Consider the following 16,856-nt stretch of genomic DNA (forward strand, 5'->3'; position numbering starts at 1 on the left):
AATCCCTGGCTCGGCCCCTGCCGAGGCCTAAAGCCTTAGGTAGGGCATTAGGCCTGGGCAGAGGACCCACAGCCTGCTCCGATCGCCAGCTCTGCCCCTGCTCAGGCCTCAGGCCTCTGGCCGGGGCATTAGGCCTGGGCAGGAGACCCCCAGCCCTGTGCGATGGCAGGCTCTGCCCCTGACCACGCCTCAGGCTTCTGGTGAGGCATTAGGCCTGGGAGGGGGACCCCCAGCCCTGGGCGATCACCAGCTTCACCCCTACCCAGGCCTCAGGCCTTTCTCTGGGCATTAGGCCTGGGCAGGGGACCCCCATCCCTGTGCAATCGGCTCCACCCCTGCCCAGGCCTCAGGCTTCTGGATGGGGCAATCACCAGCTCCGCCTCCCCGGGTGGCGTCTGGCGCTGCCCACCCCGCCTCCCTAGTCCCTGATCTGCGGCCTGGATCCCACGGGTGGCATCTGGCACTGCCCACTCCACCTGCAGTATGCAAATTTAATGGCCATCTTTGTTGGGTTAATTTGCATATTCTTCTGATTGGCTGGTGGGTGTAGTGAAGGTACAGTCAATTAGCATCTTTGTCTTTTATTAGTGTAGATTATTTACCAAGAAATTGTTGTCTTGGAATGTTATGTCTTATAGTAAAGCAAGGTTTTTTTAATCAGTTGCATTATAATCAAATCTATAACCATGCCACTTTACATTTTGCCATTCATGGACAGCCATTGCTTTACTCTGATGCATTTGCAAGTATACCTTTAGAAAAATCCATGAAAAGGACTCTGACTTACTTTAAATTGCAGGCTTCTAAGCAAGTCATATCTTTGAACTGGATGAAGATTTATAGAACTTAAGGAATAACTGAATTCAAAAAGTACTGGCAAATAATCAGGATAAACAAAAATAACTATGGGTCTAAATGAATTGAGAATAATTTTTCTTTTGACTGTTTAAAATATTGTTGCCCTAGCTGATTTTGCTCAGTGGATAGAGTGGCAGCCTGTGGATTGAAGAGTCCTGGGTTCAATTCCAGTCAAGGGCACAGGTCTGGGTTGTGGGCATGATCCCCAGTAAGGGACATGCAGGAGGCAGCCGATCAGTGTTTTCTCTCACCATTGATGTGTCTATCTCTCCCTCTCCCTTCCTCTCTGAAATCAATAAATAAATACACACACACACACACTAGTGGCCCAGTGCACAAATTTGTGCACGTTGAAAGGAAATTAATTAGAAGAAATACTTTAATATTGCTATTCACCCTTTCTCTATAATAGAAGTGTCAACCAAATTCATGATCGACAATGACAGACGGAAACACACGCATGCAATTGACACCAGTGAGAACTTTATATGTCCCGTGCACACTCAAGTCAACTTAACCTTTTATATAGAGAGAATCAACTTGCTTAATTAGACCTGCTTTCTATTTAGCTAAACTTTTTCCAGCCCAGTTAAGCACCCCAAGTTCTCTTTCAAGCAATTGTCAGCAACACAGCAGTATATATCAACATGAAGCAGATTATTATTGTAGATCATGCAGGGAGAACAAAGGGTAAAATATTTAACTGCAGCAGTGTTTGACTATATTCTGTGCAGTGAGAAAACTTGAAGTCATTTTCAAGGTCCACCATTTCTTACTTCTTTTCAGTCGGGTCAAGTTTCTAAACTTTCTAAATCTCTGTTTTCCGGCTAATGAGAAGAAAATAGGATTCCACCAAGCCTCCTATCTACCTACTCCAGGACTTCTGTGAGGATCAAATGAGATGAGGCATGGGAAAATGCTTCACAAACATTTGGTTACAGTGTAAATGTTTCCACCGAGGTATAAAGCAAGTCATGTTCCTGGGCTAAAGAAACTGCAAGGAAGCTAGTCATTAGAAAGAGGAAGCTGGGCATTGCTATGTGATGTCACTACCCAGCGCCCACAGCGACTGCTTCCAGGCTGACCATGGGATCACGCAGTGTTGGCTGCGATTTGGTGGGCTGTAACTCCAGGGTGGTGGTGGAGCTTGTGTCCCACTTGGGGGAAGCCGAGTGTTGCTTTGTTGGGCAGGTCTGAACTGCTATTTCTCTGTAAATGGAAATTGCATCACATCAGCTCCTGCATTGAGCATCTGCCCCTGATGGTTAGTGTGTGTCATAGCGACCAGTCAGACAGTGGGAAGGACACCTAGCATATTAGCCATATATATATAATTTGATTTTTAAAAATCTTTTGTTTCCCAAATATAAAGAAAACTAAAAAGCAGACATTCTGCATTATAGGAACTAACAAATTAGTAACATTAATTTCACAGTATTCCTAGAAGACAAAGGTTCAAAGACTACAACAACCCAGAGACTTTTGTCCATTGGGAAATACATTAATGAAAGATTCTCTCCAACAGTGTTAAAGGGACCTTACTTTATCAGGTACCTAACCACGAATGGACATCTGCCCCTGTTTCTGACACTCACCTTCATCTCAAGGATGAGAAGCCGTGGACTACAGAGAAGGTAGACAGCCATCCCAAGACATCAACAAGGCCTGTATCCTCACAAATTGATGCTGCTCCAACCTTGTTCTTATATCACCTAATTGTTATGGATTGAATGTATATAAAATGTTCCTGAACATTTCCCAGCAATTTTTATATTGCTATTATCCTCCTTATGGTTTCCTAGTGGAAACAATATCTGTCTCCCTAGACCCTTTTCCCTATTACTAGTAGATATGAAAAATTTAACTTGGGTACCTGATAATATTTCCCACCTACTAGACAATGATATTCTGATTATCAGCTATGATAATGAAGTTAATGTTCTGTTGGCCACACACTGGTGGTCTTTACTATCAATATAAGCTTTGGTACATTTTTCAGGCTAATCCTATCTAATAATAGACAAACATGGTAATTAACCATACCTCCGACATGCTTCCCATTGGCTAATCAGGGCGATATGCAAATTAACTGCCAACCAAGATGGCGGCCAGCAGCCAGGCAGCTGAAGCGAACAGGAGGCTTGCTTGCTCCAGTGATGGAGGAAGCCAAGGTTCCCCGCCTGCCGCTTCCCAGCTCTGAGCTGCACTCTAAACAACTATGTTGCAATTATAGAAGCTAAACAATCCCAGAAACCTGCTTTCATCCAGCCGGGCCTCAGAGCTGGAGTTGCAACAGTGTTTCAATTATAGAAGCTAAACAAAGCCAAGATACCTGCTTTCAGCAGCCGAGGTCCCAGAGCTGGAGCCGAGCCTCAGAGCTAAAGCCGGCTCTCAGCTCCAGTGACAGCCATAGAAGGTAAATAAATCCCAGAATAAAGAAAAAAAGGAGAGGTTGGGAGCTTCAGTCACCTGCCAGCCTGAAAACAGCCCTCAGCCCCTCACCCAGACTGGCCAGGCACCCCAGTGGGGACCCCCACCCTGAAGGGGGCATGACCAGCTGCAAACAGCCATCATCCCATCATCCAGGCTGGCCAGGCACCCAAGCAGGACCCCCACCCTGATCCGGGACACCCTTCAGGGCAAACCAGCCGGCCCCCACCCATACACCAGGCCTCTATCTTATATAGTAACAGGTTAATATGAAAACTGACCCTAACTGAAGAAGGACTGGGAATGACTGGTCACTATGACACACACACTCACCACCAGGGGCAGACGCTCAATGCAGGAGCTGCCCTCTGGTGGTCAGGGCACTCTCACATGGGAGGAAGTCTGCTCAGCCACAAGCCAGGCTGATGGCTGCCAGTACAGCGGTGCTGGTGAGAGCCTCTCCTGCCTCCTCAGCAGCGCTAAGGATGTCCAACTGCAGTTTAGGCCTGCTCCCCGCTGGCAAATGGACATCCCCTGAGGGCTGCTGGGCTGCCAGAGGGATGTCTGATTGCCATCTTAGGCCCAATCCCCCGGGGAGCGGGCCTAAGCCAGCAGGTGGTCATCCCCTGAGGGGTCCCAGACTGTGAGAGGGCACAGGCCAGGCTGAGGGACCCCCCCACCCCCCTGAGTGGACAAATTTTTGTGCACCGGGCCTCTAGTCTATTATAAAGGACCATCTTGGACAAACCCCTCCAAGAACACCTCCCTAATGACTCCCCTGGTGCCATTATATATGGATCTAATCTGGATGAGTATTTTAGATGAGTATTGTCTAACTATAGGAATGGATGAAACTAACTGCCCAGAAGGAAAATTGGAACTTCAGGATAATAGCAGATACTTGTCCCCCCCCCACCACCACCACACACACACACACACACACACACACACACATATAAACACACACATCCTTCCTTTTCTAATATTAGACATTTTCTGTTCCTAATCAGTTATTGGTTTAATATTATTGCTTTTGTTCCTGGTATGTAATTGATATACTAGATTCAGAAAAACAAAACTTGACAAACAGCAAAAAGACTTGGGTCATGGTGGGTCAAAAATTAGAATAATCCAAGATACTTTTTAACAAGAGCATATAGGATCTGACTGCCTCTCATTTACCTGCCCCCTTTTCTTTGAAGAATAATAATAATAATTCGACCTTACTAGCAAGTGCCATCTAAGGTTATGGTCTTGCTCCATCCCCAGTGGTCATGCTGACCTAAAACATCCTAGGAATGAGCCTTCCTAGCACTTTGGGACTCCGTTATCCAACCAAAAGGTTGGTCATCAATGCATCGTTTGGATTGATTTTTGACCAAAAAGGGGATGTGTAGATGAAAGGGGCCACATGCTAACCTGACATGCTCAGGGAAGGCTTGCATGGCAGTCTTGCAAACTCAGAGACCTAAAATAACCACAAAGGATGGTGTGAAATTAAACTTTAACTAACAGCAGTTATGGTGAGTAGTTACATCCTAGCTAGTATTTTTTTTAATTGTTTTATTGCTTAAAGTATTACAAAGAGTATTACATATGTCTCCTTTTTTCCCCTGTCCTTAACAATCCCCTGGCCTCCCCTACCCCCTAGTGTCTTATGTCCATTCGTTATGCTGATATGCATGCATACAAGTCCTTCGGTTGATCTCTTATCCCCCGCCTCCCGCCCCTCAACACTCCCCAGCCTTCCCGCTGCAGTTTGACAGTCTGTTTGAGGCAGCTCTGCCCCTGTATCTATTATTGTTCATAAGTTTATAATGGTCTTTATTATCCATGAGTGAGTGAGATCATGTGGTGTTTTCCTTCATTGACTGGCTTATTTCACTTAGCATAATGTTCTCCAGTTCTATCCATGCCGTTGCAAATGGTAAGAGTTCCTTCCTTTTTAGAGCAGCATAGTATTCCATCATGTAGATGTACCACAGTTTTCTAATCCATTCATCTACAGATGGGCACTTAGGCTGTTTCCAGATTCTAGCTATGGTGAATTGTGCTGCTATGAACATATGGGTGCATATATCCTTTCTGATTGGTGTTTCTGGTTTCTTGGGATATATTCCTAGAAGTGGGATCACAGGGTCAAATGGGAGTTCCATTTTTAGATTTTTGAGGAAACTCCATACTGTCTTCCAAGGTGGCTGCACCAGTCTGCATTCCCACCAGCAGTGCACAAGTGTTCCTTTTTCTCCACATCCTCTCCAGCACTTGTCGTTTGTGGATTTGTTGATGATAGCCATTCTGACATGTGTGAGATGGTACCTTATTGTTGTTTTGATTTGCATCTCTTGGATGATTAGTGACTTTGAGCAAGTTTTCATATGTCTCTTGGCCTTCTGAATGTCCTCTTTTGAAAGGTGTCTATTTAGGTCCTTTGCCCATTTTTTTTATTGGATTGTTATCTTCCTTTTGTTAAGTTGTATGAGTTCCCTATAAATTTTGGAGATTAGGCCCTTATTAGATATGACATTGGCAAATATGTTTTCCCACGCAGTGGGTTTTCTTGTTTTTTTGTTGATGGTTTCTTTTGCTGTGCAGAAGCTTTTTATTTTGATGTAGTCCCATTTGTTCATTTTCTCTTTAGTTTCCAATGCCCTAGGAGCTGTATCAGTGAAGAAATTGCTTCGGCATATGTCTGAGATTTTGTTGCCTTTGGATTCTTCTAGAATTTTTATGGTTTCCCGTCGTACATTTAAGTCCTTTATCCATTTTGAGTTTATTTTTGTGTATGGTGTAAGTTGGTGGTCTAGTTTCATTTTCTTGTATGTATCAGTCCAATTTTTTCAACACCATTTATTGAAGAGACTATCTTGACTCCATTGTATGTTCTTGCCTCCTTTGTCAAATATTAATTGAGCATATTGGTTCAGGCCGATTTCTGGGCTCTCTATTCTATTCCATTGATCTATATGTCTGTTCTTGTGCTAGTACCAGGCAGTTTTGAGAACAGTGGCTTTGTAATACATCTTGATATCTGGTATTGAGATCCCAGCTACTTTGTTCTTTCTCAGGATCGCTGCAGCTATTTGGGGTCTTTTTTTATTCCAGATGAATTTTTGGAGAGTTCGTTCAAGGCCTGTGAAATATGCCGCTGGTATTTTAATGGAAAGTGCGTTGAATTTATAGATTGCTTTGGGTAGTATGGACATTTTAATGATGTTGATTCTACCAATCCATGAACACGGTATGTTCTTCCATCTGTTTATGTCTTCCTCTATCTCTTTTTTCAACATCCTGTAGTTTTCTGAGTAGAGGTCTTTAACCTCCTTAGTTAAGTTTATTCCTAGGTAGCTTAATTTTTTTGGTGCGATGGTAAATGGGATTGTTTTTTTAGTCTCTCTTTCTGTAAGTTCACTATTGGTGTATAGAAATGCCATTTTTTTCTTGGCATTAATTTTGTATCCTGCTACCTTGCTAAATTCATTTATTAAGTCTAATAGTTTTTTGCTGGAGTCTTTAGGGTTTTGTATGTATAATATCATGTCATCTGCAAATAAGGACAGTTTTACTTCTTCTTTTCCGTTTGGATGCCTTTTATTTCTTCTTCTTGTCTAATTGCAATGGCTAATGCTTCCAATACTATATTGAACAGGAGTGGTGAAAGTGGGCATCCCTGTCTTGTTCCTGTTCTTAGGGGAAATGGTGTTAGTTTTTGTCCATTGAGTATGATGTTGGCTGTGGGTTTGTCATATATGGCTTTTATTATGTTGAGGTATGATCCTTCTATTCCCACCTTGCTGAGAGTTTTTATCAAAAATGGGTGTTGGATTTTGTCAATTGTTTTTTCTGCATCAATTGATATGATTATGTGGGTTTTTTCTTTCAAATTGTTTATATGATGTATCACGTTTATTGATTTTCAGATATTGTACCATCCTTGCATCCCTGGGATAAATCCTACTTGGTCATGGTGTATGATCTTTCAGATGTACTGCTGGATCCAATTTGCTAAGATTTTGTTGAGGATTCTGGCATCTATGTTCATGAGGGATATTGGTCTGTAATTCTCTTTCATTGTGTTGTCTTTACCTGGTTTTGGTATTAGGGTGATGCTGGCTTCATATAATGAGCTTGGAAGTGTTCCTTCCTCTTGGATTTTTTGTAATAGTCTGAGGAGAATAGGTTTTAGTTCTTCCTTGAATGTTTGGTAAAATTCCCCTGTGAAGCCATCTGGTCCTGGGCTTTTGTTTGCTGGAAGCTTTTTGATGACTGCTTCAATTTCTTCCATAGTGATTGGCCTGTTGAGATTTTTAGATTCTTCCTGACTGAGTTTTGGAATGTTGTATTTTTCTAGGAATATGTCCATTTCCTCCAGGTTGTCTAATTTGTTGGAGTAGAGTTGTCCATAGTATTGTTTAACTATCATTTGTATTTCTGTGGGGTCTGTTGTTATTTCGCCTCTATCATTTCTGATTTTGTTTATTTGGGTCCTCTCTCTTTGCTTCTTGGTGAGCCTGGCTAGAGGTTTGTCAATTTTGTTTATCCTTTCAAAGAAACAACTCTTGGTTTCATTGATTTTCTGTATTGTTTTTTTGGTCTCTATGTCATTTATTTCTGCTCTAATCTTTATTATCTCCTTCCTTCTGCTCACTCTGGGCTTTTCTTGTTGCTCTCTTTCTAATTCTTTGAGTTGTGGAGTTAGATGATTTACTATCACTTTTTCTTGTTTTTTGAGATAGGCCTGTAGAGCTATAAATTTCCCTCTCAGGATTGCTTTCATTGTGTCCCATAGGTTTTGGATTGTTGTGTTTTCATTGTCATTAGTTTCCAGGATGTTTTTCATTTCTTCTTTGATCTCATTGGTAACCCAACCAATCCTATCTAATAAAAGAGAAACATGGTAATTAGCGTACAACCGCTACCCTTCCCATTGCCTAATCAGTGCGATATGCAAATTAACTGCCAGCCAAGATGGCGGCCGGCAGCCAGGCAGCTTGAAACTAACATGAGGCTTGCTTACTTCAGTGACAGAGGACTCCAACGTTCCCCGTCTGCCTTGCCGGCCTCTGAGCCTGCAGTTTGAAACATTGTAACAAATATAGAAGCTAAACAAAACCCCAGAAACCTGCTTTCAGTGAGCCGGGATCTCAGAGCTGGAGTTATACATTGTTTCGATTATAGAACCCAAACAAACCAGATACCTGCTTTCAGCAGCAGAGGCCTCAGAGCTGGAGCCAGAGCTAAAGCTGGCCCAGAATAAAAAAAGAAAAGAAAAAAAGGAGCAGTTGGGAGCATCAGCCCTCAGCCCCTCACCCAGACTGGCCAGGCACCCCAGTGGGGACCCCCACCCTGAAGGGTGTGTGACCAGCTGCAAACAGCCATTATCCCCTCACCCAGGCTGGCCAGGCACCCCAGTGGGGACCCCCACCCTGATCCAGGACACCCATCAGGTCAAACCAGCCAGCCCCACCCATGCAACAGGCCTCTATCCTATATAGTAAAAGGGTAATATGCCTCCCGGCACCAGGATCAGCGTGACAGGGGGCAGCGCCCAAACCCCCGGATCGCCCTGCGGCTCTGTGTGTGACAGGGGGCGGGGCCACAACCTCCCTATCTGCCCTGCTCTGTTCGTGACAGGGGAAGGCACCCCAACCTCCTGATCAGCCCTGCTCTGTGCCTGATATGGGGGAGCTCCCCAACCCCCTGATTGCCCTGCGGCTCTGTGTGTGACAGGGTGCGGTGCCCCTCCTTCCCCCCCATGGCCCTGCTCTGTGTGTGACAGGGTAGAGCCATAACCTCCCCATCAGCCCTGCCCTGAGTGTGAGAGTGGCGGTGCCCCAACCCCCTGATCGGCCCTGCTCTGTGTGTGACAGAGGGCGGCGCCCCAACCCCCCACCCCCCACGGGCCCTGCTCTGTGTGTGATGGGGTAGAGCCATAACCTCCCCATCGGCCCTGCCCTGAGTGTGACAGTGGCGGCACCCCAACCCCCTGACCAGCTCTGCTCTGTGGGTGATAGAGGGAGGCGCCCCAAGCCCGTGATCCACCCTGCTCTGTGTGTGACAGGGGGTGGTGCCCCAACTCCCCTATCGGCCCTGCTCTGTGGGTGACACGGGGAGCTCCCCAACCCCCTGATCGACCCTGCTCTGTGTGTGACAGGGGGTGGCACTGCAACCTCCCCATCGACCCTGCCTTGAGTGTGACAGGGGGCGGTACCCCAACCCCCCAATCGGCCCTACCCTGAGCATGACTGAGGGTGGCACCGCAACCTCCCAATCTGCCCTGCTCTGTGCATGACAGGGGGTGGCGCCCTAACTCCCCAATCAGCCCTGCTATGAGCCCAACCAGGGGCTGCACCTAGGGATTGGGCCTGCCCTCTGCCACCCAGGAGCAGGCCTAAGCCAGCAGGGCGTTATCTCCCGAGTGGTCCCAGACTGCGAGAGGGCACAGGCTGGGCTGAGGGACCCCCCCTTCCCCCCCGAGTGCACAAATTTTTGTGCACCGGGCCTCTAGTATTTAATAACATGCTATTCAGCTTCCAGGTGTTTGAGTATTTGGGGTTGTTTTCATTGTAGTTTATTTCTAATATTATGCCATCGTGGTCTGAGAAGATGCTTGGTATGATTTCAATCTTCTTGAATTTGGGGAGACTTTGTTTGTGACCCAATATGTGGTCTATTTTTGAATATGTCCCATGAGCCCTTGAGAAGAATGTATATACCGTGACTTTGGGATGAAGTGTTCTGAAGATGTCAATTAAGTCCATCTGATCTAGTGAGTCATTTAGGATTGCTGTTTCTTTGCTGATTGTTTGTCTAGAGGATTTATCCAGTGATGTCAGTGGTGTATTAAAGTCCCTTACTATGATTGTATTGTCAATCTCTTCTTTGATATCTTCCAGGAGTTTTTTTATGTATTTGGGTGCTCCTGCATTGGGTGCATATATGTTTATCAGGGTTATATCTTCTTGTTGTATTGATCCCTTTAGTATTATGAAGTGGCCTTCCCTATCTCTTGTTATAGCCTTCACTTTGAGGTCTATTTTGTCAGATATAAGTATTGCTACCCCAGCTTTTTTTTCATTTCCATTTGCCTGAAAGATGTTTTTCCATCCCTTCACTTTCAGTCTGTGTGAATCCCTTCTTCTGAAGTGGGTCTCTATTGACAGCAAATGTATGGGTCATTTTTTTTATCCATTCAGCCACTCGATGTCTTTTGGTTGGATCATTTAGTCCATTTATGTTTAAAGTTATTATTGAAAGGTACTTGTTTGTAGCCATTTCTTTTTTTGTGTGGCTGTTTTCTTTCTGAGCTTTTTATTTCTTCTTTTTACACCAGTCCCTTTAGCATTTTGTGCATTGCTGGCTTGGTGGTGATAAACTCCCTTAGCCTTTTTTTGTCTGTGAAGCTTCTTATTTCCCCTTCAATTTTGAATGATAGCCTTGCTGGATAGAGTATTCTTGGATTCAGTCCTTTGCTTTGCATCACTTTGTAAATTTCTGTCCATTCTTTTCTGGCCTGATGTGTTTCTGTCGAGAAATAATTTGATAATCTAATGGGAGATCCCTTGAATGTAACTTTCCATCTCTCTCTTGCAGCCTGTAAGATTCTCTCTTTGTCCTGAACATTTGCCATGGTAATTATGATGTGTCTTGGTGTGGGTCTTTTCGAGTTCACCTTGTTTGGGACTCTCTGTGTTTGTGTGACTTTTTTCTTCCCCACCTCAGGGAAGTTTTCTGATATTATTTCTTCAAATAGGTTTTCTAACCCTTGTTCCTCTTTCTGTTGTTCTGGCACCCCTACCCTATTATTTGTATGTTGTTTCGTTTCATGTTGTCCCAAAGCTCCCTTAGGCTCTCCTGTCTTTTAATTTTTTTCTCCAATTGCTATTCAGTTTGGGTGTGTTTTGTTTCCCTGTCTTTTAATTCGCTAATTCGGTCCTCTGCTTCTCCTAGTCTACTGTTGAAACTTTCAATGGTGTTTTTTATTGCAGCTATATCACTCTTCATTTCTTCTTGGTTCTTACATAATTTATTGATTTTTCATCTGTTTCTTCTTGCTTCTTGCATAAGTTGTTGATTTTTTCCTCCATTCGGTTTATGCACTCTAGGACCCTTAATCTGAATTTTTTTTCTGTCATGTTGCATGCCTCTGTATCACTTAGCTGCTTTTCTGGTGAGTCCTCCTTTTCTTTCCTTTGGGGGTTTCTTTGCCTACCCATGTTTGATCGTACCGCCATATCTAGATGTTGAGTCGTTCAGTAGCTGCTCCTTGGGTGGCAGTGGCTCCTTGGGCTGCGGTTGCTCCTCTGGCGGTTGTGGTAGCAGCTGCTCCTCAGTTGGTAGCAGCTCCTCTGGTGGGTGCTGTTCACAGTTGTGGTGGGTCCTCTGGCTGGTGGGGGGAGACTTCATACACAGCTGCTGTTCCTCAGACCTCCTAGCCAGTATCTTCACTGACAGGGTCAACCTTTACCTTAACTGAGCCTCTGGTCTTTTTGCTTCTATAATAACATCCTTGAAATGTCTGGGTAACTTGTAACTTCCCTTTTTCTGAACCCCTTGGGGCACAACCTAATATGCCTGGGTGCCAGGACAGATACCACAAATTTCTTCATTGTTATTGTCATCATGTTAATTGTTGACTGTTGGCTATCCTACACCCACATAAGTATGTGTCTATCATTTTACTTTTTATCCAATCCTAGAAGTTTCCCTGCTTTGCTTTCTCCTGCCTCTCTAGTCTATCCCCAATGGATTTCATGTAACCTACCTATGTCTCCTCCTTTGATTGCAATGTATAAATACACATGTAACCCACCAGGTCCCTTCCTTTGATTGTAATATATAAAAATGGATAAAAACCCTCCATTCTCTGGAGCATTATCCCAATCCATTGAGATTCTGCTTCCCAGCAATTGTCAACAGTTTGGCTCAAATAAACTCACAAAAATTCTTTACAGGTTTGAATGTTTTTACATTAACATTACAAACACTTATTTATACATTTCACATCTCTATGAATTTGAATTCTAAGTCTTTCAAACACTTCCCTACACATTCCCAAGGCTTTGAAGGTGAATCTAGTGTTTCAAACAATATCCGACACATTTCCCTAACCTTAACCTAACCCTATCCTACACATTTCCCAGCTCTTTTTACATAAATTCTAAGAATTTCAATGTCTATCCTACACATTTTACAGTTCTTTCAATGTGAATTATGTGTTTTCTAACACTTTGCTATACATTTTCCAGCTTTAGAAACATGAATTCTAAGTGTTTCAAACACTTCCCTACAAATTTCCTGGCTCTTTCAACCTTTATGCTACCTCTTTTCATCATCCTACACATTTCCCACCTCTTTCAACATGAATTTTATAAGTGTTTTCAAACACTTTTGTACATATTTCCCAGCTACATAAACGTGAATTCTAGGTGTCTGAAACACTTTCTTACACATTCCCCAGATCTTTAATAGTGAATTCTAGTATTTCAGACAATATCCTACATATTTCCCTACTCCTAACCCTAAACCCTAACCCTAACCCTAACCCTATTTCCTACTCCACACCCTAATTCTGACTCTAGCACTATCCTACACATTTCCCAGCTTTTTAAACGTCAATTCTAAGTGCTTCAAACACTTCCCTACACATTTACCTACTCTATAAATGTGAATTCTAAGTGTTTGACACAGATACCTACACATTTCCCAACACTTTCAACCTGACACCTAGGGTTTAAAACAATGTCATACATATTTCCCTAGCCCTAACCCTAAACCCAAACCCTAACCCTAACTCTATAGCCTAATCCTAACCCTACCCCAAACCATAACGCTATCCTACACATTTCCCAGCTCTTTCAACATGTATACTACCTGTTTTCACTTTCCTACACATTTCCAGTTTCTTTAAGCATGAATTCTAAGTGTTTCAAACAATTCCCTATACATTCCTGAGCTCTATAAAGGTAAATTGTAGTGTTTCAAACGATAGCCTACACATTCCCTAACCTTAATCTTAAACACTAACCCTAACCCTAAACCTACCGTCTGTCCCAGTGGTCGGCAAACTGTGGCTCGCGAGCCACATGCAGCTCTTTGGCCCCTTGAGTGTGGCCACACATGGTATTTTGTGGAAGAGCCACACTCAAGGGGCTGCACTTTGCCAACCACTGGTCTATCCTTTACCCTAAACCTAACACTATCCTACACATTTCCCACCTCTTTCAACGTGAATTATAAAAGTTTTCAAACTCTTTTGTACACATTTCCCAGCTCCATAAATGTGAATTCTAAGTGTTTGGAACACTTTCTGACACATTTTTGAGCTCTTTAATCATGAATTCTAGGTTTTCATATAATATCCTACATATTTCCCTAAACCCTAACCCTATCACCTAATTGTTATCCTAACCATAACCATAACACTATCCTACACATTTCCTAGTTCTTTCAACGTGGATTATAAGTGTTTTCAAACACTTTCCTACACATTTCCCACCTCTTTCAACATGACATCTAGTGTTTCAAACGATATCACACATGAAATATGTGATATCTAACTCTAACCATAAACCTTAACCCTATTGCCTAATCCTAACCCTACCCCTAACCATAGCACTATCCTACACATCTAGTGTTTCATACAGTACACTTTTGTACACATTGGCCTGCTCTATAAATGTGAATTCTAAGTGTTTGAAACACATTGCTACACATTTCCCAGCTCTTTCAACATGAATTCTAAATATTTTCACATACTTTTGCCACAAGGCGGCACCTTCCTGCCATTCAGCAACATTCCCACCCCCCGCCCCACTTGAAGTGTGGGGGGACCCGGGCCACTCGAGGGAACAGACCCTGGTGGGGCATCCCGGACCGCTGACCCCCATCGGGAAAGGTGTCCCACGCCTTACAGATGGCCCCCCGAACACTAGGCTGGGAGCCCCAAGCGCTCCTCTGGAGACCCGGTGCCACGCACAAAACAGGGGGAAGAGAAGGAATCCAGGTGCGGAGAAAGGGAACCCTGGCCCGGCCACCCACCACCCACCAAGGAGCAGCGTCGCCCGAGGGCTGTCCTGCCAGCATCGCTGTCAGTGCGATCTACAGAGGACCTTCGTCCCCTCCTAAGACAAAGGGGTTATTTTCTAGTCAAAAGGGGAGTTGGCCAAACCGGTTTGGCTCAGTGGATAGAGCGTTGGCCTGGGGACTGAAGGGTCCCAGGTTCGATTCGGTCAAGGGCATGTACCTTGGTTGCGGGCACATCCCCACTAGGGGGCCTGCAGGAGGCAGCTGGTCGATCTCTCTTATCGATGTTTCTAACTCTCTATCCCTCTCCCTTCTTCTCTGTAAAAAAATCAATAAAATATTAAAAAGGGGGGGGGGGGGGAGTTGATCAGTGGCTCCCATTATGTGTGAGTGAGTGGTGCATGGAACCTGGCCTGGAAGTAGGGGTTTGCAGATGTGATTAAGTGGAGGATCTGAGTTGAGGTCATTCTGGAGGAGGGCGGCCCTAAATCCAATAACAGTGTCCTTAAAAGAGACCGAGCAGGAAACGGACACTACACAGAAACCGCGCGGAGACCGGCAGGGATGTGTCCAGCCCCAGAGGCAGGAGGAAGGAGGAGGACCGCTTTCACCGCGTTCTCTCACTTTTCTCCTAGATTGTTGTTTTTTGTTTTCTCCATTCTCTCCATTTTCTCTCTGATTGTTCCACTGACTGTGCATTCATTGGTTACTCCTTGGCCCCGACCAGGACGGAACTTGCAACCCTGGCGCGTGGGGACGACGCTCCTGCCGGCTCCGTTGGTTTTCTAAAGTAGCGTACAGATTGCAGCGGAGAAAAACTTCCCCTCTTCACTCAGGCGGTATTCCCAAGATACACACTAGAGGCAGCACAGTGCATTTCATGAAGACCTACAATTAGGTGTATTTTGCTAGTTGCACAGTCGGTGGCAGCAGAAGGGCTTTCCCGGTGGCCCGAAGGTGCTCACAACAGGAGCACAAGCCCCGGGGCCTCCTCGCACATGCAGCCACACATGGGGTTTTTTAATCCAGTGGTGAAAAAAGGTGCGAGTAAGAAAACATCCCAAAATACCCGCTCCCCCCAGGCAGCAGCTGGTCTCTTTCCTGGACCCACATGCTCCAGGTGACTTCAAATCAGAGCCGGCAGGCTTGGCACTATGTACGTCCTCTCAGGCCCACAGCCCTGGTGAACAGTTGGCCAGAGGCAAAGGCTTAACATGTGGAAGGAGGGGCTGTTTTTTCTCTGTATTTGAGCGAAGCCAAGGCCTGGCTCCCATGGAGAACCAGTCAGTGGCTTATGGCTATTTAATCCACCCTCATAGAGAGGCTGTTTGATTCCCTCTGAGTCACCATTATCTTTTCTGCCTCTGGAAGATGGGCCTGGGCAAGGGGAGGATCTAGAAATGTGATCATCCCAGGTTAAAGAGGAGAGGACACGTGTAAGATTGGAAAACCAGGAGAAGGGAGTCATAATCCTAACAATAACACCCTACATTTATTTTTTAATCTTTATTGTTGAAACTATTACATATGTCCCCATTTTCCCCCATTGACCCCCTCCAGCCCTCCCCTTCCCCCGACCCCAGGCCTTCAGCACCCTATTGTCTGTGTCCATGGGCCATGCATATATGCTTACAAGGTCTTTGATTGATTACCTCTCACCTTCCTGTTAGGTTAGGTGGCTCAGGAGGCAGCATAGGAAATAAAGAGAGTTGAGTCAATCAGAAAAGAAAGAAAAGGAAAGGTTTTATTCTGCGTCCCCAGGTGATCCACGAACCCCAAAGACAGGGCACGTGAATTAGCACCAACAGGGAGGGGGGTTCTTTTTTATACTGCGGTTGGGTGAGGGGCAGGGGCATAAACTGAGGAAGTCTCCACCACAGGGGGTCGGCAGGGTATTCAGGAAGGAGGGGGTTGTTGTGGATTCAGGGAGAAGCCAGTATCTGTGTCTGGCACACTGATCTGTTAGAAATTCCAGGGAGGGTCCATTATCTCAGTACACGTCTGCATGTATCCGATCCTGGGCTCTCTCCAACCTAACATCCTGGCCTTTTGGTGATAGGGGACGCCGACTCGTTCTGACTGCTTCCAGCTGACCAGCGGCGATGAGGGGGGGTGGCGTTTAAAGGCCAGGGTTAGGCAGAGGCAGGTCAGAGGGGAGCTGAGCGTAGGGATGGAGCAGGAGCTGATTCACAGTCACCCATGACATATCCGCGATCTGGGAGTGGATGAACTTGAGGAGGCAGGGGGCTAGGAGAAAAAAGATACAGATGAGAATCAGGGGCCCTATCATGGGTAGGACCCAGGTAGCTAAGGGACTTTGGAGCCAGCCGAAAGGAGAGTTGTCCCGGGAGTGTCTTGCATGTAGTTCTTCACTCAGCTTAGTCAGGATCTGTACGTTTTGCTCCACTACTCCAGACTCATTGATGAAGTAGCAGCATTCTTCCTGAAGGAATATACAGGTTCCTCCTCTTTCTGCAGTCAGAAGGTCTAAGGCGCGCCGGTTCTGTAGGGCTACCTGGGCTACTGATGTCACTTGCCACTGT

The sequence above is a fragment of the Myotis myotis genome, unplaced genomic scaffold (assembly GCF_014108235.1).
Source record: "Myotis myotis isolate mMyoMyo1 unplaced genomic scaffold, mMyoMyo1.p scaffold_m19_p_18, whole genome shotgun sequence".
NCBI lineage: Eukaryota > Metazoa > Chordata > Mammalia > Chiroptera > Vespertilionidae > Myotis > Myotis myotis.